We start from the raw sequence: 4,830 nt of genomic DNA on the forward strand, positions 1-4,830 counted from the left end.
TTGCCTCTCCGCTTTCCCTGGGCATGCATATGTGCTCTCTATCATGAATAAAAAAAAATTTTAAATTCTAACATATGATATCATAGGATCTTCATTTTCATGAAAGAAAAGTAAATCAAGATAATTTTAGAAGATTACAAGTCATCACCCTACATTTATTTTAAGATTTATTGTTTATAAATCATTTTGCTCTCTTTGGTAATCTAAACTGTAAGCAACCTATCTTTATTTTTATAATGCTGTAGCACTTTTTCTGGTTTTATCACACCATCAATTACTATAAACTGATGTTTTGTTTCTTTCTCATTAATTTACAAAAATATTCCACTAAAAGGTGAGATAAATTTCAATGTCAATTACACATGGCTTCCTTTGAAATTTACAACTCTATAGTAATTTTTAAAAATATTCCTTCTTATATGTATCAAAACTCATACTAGACAATGAGATTTGGGTTGCAAAAGAGGATTTATTTTTTGCACTTTTCTGTGTCTTTGTCTACAAGACAGACAAAAACAAATTCAAGTAACTTTCATTTTAAAAAGTATTCTCTATTTTGATTTGTAACCTCATAAGCCCAGAGGAGACACTATACGTGTACATTCTGACACTGACCTAGCCAATGTAAAAATTGCTTTTTCCTGAATAGAGGCACAAATCAGTTCAACTGTTCACATAATTTGAGAAAAAATAACCTATAAGTCTTAAAATAATTCACATAAAAAGTTAGGTACATGAAAATGTTCATACCCATTTGAAAATATAAGGGACCATTCCACTGAAAATTTAAATTCCTTAGCCCTATCTCCGAAAAAAAGTTGAATCAAACCAATTCCTGCAGGGCTGAAGCTTCTTGATGTTGCAAGACTAGTAAATATTTTACTGATCTCAGCAGGGAACTGGTTAACTGCTTGTCTGTCAGATGTCTTAACGGCCACCCCTGTGAGACAAAAATAAGGAGGGTGTGAAAAAGTCCAGTGTTTAAAGAAGGTTGCTCCTTAGATCATTAAGGAAAGATAAAGGTCCCTGCATTCATATGGGATACAGAACACAATCACCACGTCAAGAAAACACGTTTGACTATACCCCTCCTGTGGGTTACCAGTGGAGTCTACCTCACAGCGGGAGGCGGCGATGCCATGGGAGCTACTGCTTAGGAAGAGCAGAGACCTGGAGGAGCCGAGAGCCACAGTTACACACCAAATCTCACGGTACACCAAGTCTGCACACCAGCTGTACAAAAGACCTGATCTTCATTAACAAAAAATAGCATGTTCTTGGCAAGATACAAAAACAGATTTGTTTCATCAATATTGACCTAAATAAGTAGATTAAGTTGATATTAAATGTTTCTTAACTACCTTTTTAGTTCACTTGATGACATGTAAATTACCTTACTTATTTAAGTCAACTACTGCCAATAATAATAGTAATCTGCCTTACCTTAGTTCTATTTAAAACTAATAATTAATTTATAATAAATAAAGTTTAATTAACCCATGAAAAGAATGTAGAATCAGAGCCGGCTCATGGTTAGCATATAAATGTTAGATATTCTTATTATTGTTATATTTCAATATAATGTAATAAAAATATGACAGGATATAAAATGATTAGAAATAATATTAATTAAGACACTGTGTGTTACTGACTTTCTCTGAAGTTTCCTTCCCCAGTCCCTTTCATAACTAATGAACAGCTTATCTACTCCTTTGTTACAAAAATGTAAACAAATATTTAACATGCTTAGTTACATACCACGATTTTAGTTTAGAATATGCTTGTCATATTAATGCCTCCAAAGGAAAAGAGATAAATGAATGACATCATATTACATAGACAGACTCAACTTGCAATTCTCTTTTCTCTTTCAGAAATTCTGTTTGGGGGAACCAGCAGTTAGCATAATGGCTATGTTGCTGGACTCCCACGTAGTCGACTGAGGTTCGAGTCCCAGACCTGGCTTAAACTGGTGCTGGGCGCATGTGCATTGTGCCTTAGATCCCAAGATGAGAATGGAGGAGAAGGGATTGCAGCATAGCCATCCCCCCTAGGGGATGTTTCTCACTTTATGTCTCTCTGGTGAGCGCACGCACCCTATAGCAAAAATCTCTCCAAAAAAAAAAAAAAAGAAAAAAATTCTGTTTGGGATAAGCTTTGAAAATGACATACTTATATTTGGTGTTCAAAATCTAGCTGTGTTCAGGACCAGCAGTTAGCATAATGGTTATGTCGCCAGATTCCCACGTAGTTGACCACGGTTCGAGTCCTGGACCCGGTGGCTTAAACTCACACAGGGCATGTGTGCGTGTGCATGCCCAAGATCCTGAAAGGAGAATGGAGGAGAAGGGATTCCAGCATGGCCATCCCCACTGTGGGGGGGGGTGTGATTTCTTGCTTTCTCTCTCTCTGTCTCTCTCTTTCTGGCAAGCACACGTGTCCTATATCAAAAACCTCTCCAAAAAATTTTTTTTAAAAATCTAGCCATGTTCTATGAAGATTTCTTTGTAGTACAAGCCACAGATAAAAATTTGTCTAAAAATGCAACAACATATGAGTTGTCACCATTAAGGGAGCTAATGGTCACCATTAAGGGAATTGATGCTCTAAGTGACAAATATGCACATGAAAAAAAACCCTAAACATTTATTCTTTGCTTTTTGTTTCCAGTGAATGTTCAGAGGCAGCTAATCAGGATGTAAATCTCATACAAACACATATGTACACAATCATTTTAGTTTTACATTTCCATCAAAAGAGAGCTCCAAGATTTTTTAAAAATTGACTATAGAGTGCCTGTACTTGTGGGGAAGGAGGGAGATTGTGAGAAAGCACTCCCCAGGGGAGCTGGCCATGCCACAGTCCCTTCTTCTCCATCCTCCTCTCAGGATTTTGGTTATACAGAAACATGTGCCCAGTGTTTTTCCCATCTCTGGGTCTGGGACTCGAACCCCACAGCTGGCCTTGGGCGATCCAGCCCCTTTAACCACTATGCCACTGGCTGGACTTCTAAGTTATTTTTACCAGTCAATTTCATATTTGTCAAAAAAGGAGCTCCCCCTTTTGTAGGGTATACTCATGTTCTGACAGATCCACAAGAAGGATACAACATTACTTCCGTAATATTCTTATAAAAAATGAATTACCTCACTGTAGTCATTTGAAAATACTAGAAAAGCTCAAATTTAGGAACATCCTACAAAATAAGAACTCAATACCTTCAAAAATATCAAAATCATAATAGACTAGAGAACTGCTACTTGACTGGCAAAGACTTAACAGACAGACATGTAGCTAAAGGCAATGTAGAACCCTGGACTGGGTCCTGGACCAGAAAAAAGGACCTTAGTAGGAAAACTAGAAAAATGTGAATAAGATGTGTAGATTAATTAATTATATAACTGTTGATTTCCTGGTACTGATAATTATACTTTGGTTGCCGTTAACATTCAATTCACTACTACTTTCCTACTTAAAGTCTACAAGTCTTTTTTAAAGGGCTATTTATGATACGAAATAAAAGCCTTAGTGTTTAGAATTAAGGAATTTTGATAATTATCTATTATTTCCTAATACAGAAGATAAAAGATAAACTTAAGCCTGTCACAATGTCTTATTAAGAAAATCTTAAAAGAATGAGAAGGGATCAGTGGAGACTAAATGTTCTCTTATTTAGAAAAAATAAAGTCACTGGTACTTCCTACCAGTAAAATGGAAAGGAAAACAAAAGCAGAAAAAAAAATCTGGCATAAAAGCCTGGAAATTGGGTTGGCCCCATGGCCTAGTGGTTAAGAGAGTTGGATCGCATGTGGTCAACTGCATGGTTTGACTCCTGGCACCAGTGGCTTAAAAAACATAAGTATGGAACCAGCAGGTGGCATGGTGGTTGAGGTGCTGGACACTCCCACATGGCTGACCATGGTTCAAGTCCTGGACCTGGTGGCTTGCTTTCTCACGTCCCCTCTTTCTCTCTCCCTCTCTGTGTCTCTCTCTGTCAAATTAAAAAATAAATAAAATAAATAAATAACATTAAAAAAAGATAAAGCAGTTTCTTGACTTTCAGCCCCTTCTTTCCCTTTATCTTGTTAATAATACCCTCTCCTTCTCCCAACCCAGGAGAGGCAAGGGAGCAGGACTCATAAGACAGATACCTTCACGGGTACTGAGAACTAGATTTCTCATTTTTGCTTGTTTAAAAAAAATTATCTTTTTTGGGACCGGCAGTTAGCATAATGGCTATGTCACTGGACTCCCACGTAGTCAACTGCGGTTCACGTCCCGGACTGGGTGGCTTAAAACTCACGCCGGGCGCGTGTGTGTGCATGCCCAAGATCCTGAGAGGAGAATGGAGAAGAAAGGATTGCAGCGTGGCTATCCCCCCTGGGGGATGATTTCTCGCTTTCTAGCTCTCTGTCTTTCTCTGTCTGGCGAGCGCACACGTCCTAAAGCAAAAAAATAAATAATAACAACAATAATAATATTTTTTTAAAAATTATAGTTTTTTTCTTCTCTTTTTCTGTTTCTTGGCTGTTTTTGTTACTGTTGTTTCTCCCTTTCTATTTCCTTTTCTACACACTTCTGGATGCTCAGATTGAACTTCAAGTTTGGGAAGAAACACACTTTCCATCACATGTCAAGAAATCACCGCAGAACCACAAGAAATATGGGAAAGCAAGAAAATACCTCTCCTCCAAGGGAAAAGAATAACTCCTCTACATCCACACACAGTTCAATGGAAATCATGGAAATGTCTGATAAAGAATTCAGAACATTCATAACGGCAAAGCTAACAGAGATGGAAGAGAAGAGAGACAAGGAACTGCTGAAGAG

General features: G+C 37.4%; 1 protein-coding gene and 1 non-coding gene across 5 annotated transcripts in view; both read right to left on the reverse strand.

The window, feature by feature from the left end:
- STAU2 (staufen double-stranded RNA binding protein 2) overlaps window positions 1-4,830 on the reverse strand; it is a 375,847-nt gene that overhangs the window by 136,825 nt on the left and 234,192 nt on the right. The gene's annotated exons all lie outside the window — the stretch shown is intronic.
- Window positions 405-530, reverse strand: LOC114008877 (small nucleolar RNA SNORA40). The gene has a single exon (XR_003550377.1). It is a non-coding gene; the product is annotated as a small nucleolar RNA SNORA40 (small nucleolar RNA).

The sequence above is a fragment of the Tupaia chinensis genome, unplaced genomic scaffold, assembly GCF_000334495.1.
Source record: "Tupaia chinensis unplaced genomic scaffold, TupChi_1.0 Scaffold000002_1, whole genome shotgun sequence".
In the NCBI taxonomy this organism is placed as follows: domain Eukaryota; kingdom Metazoa; phylum Chordata; class Mammalia; order Scandentia; family Tupaiidae; genus Tupaia; species Tupaia belangeri.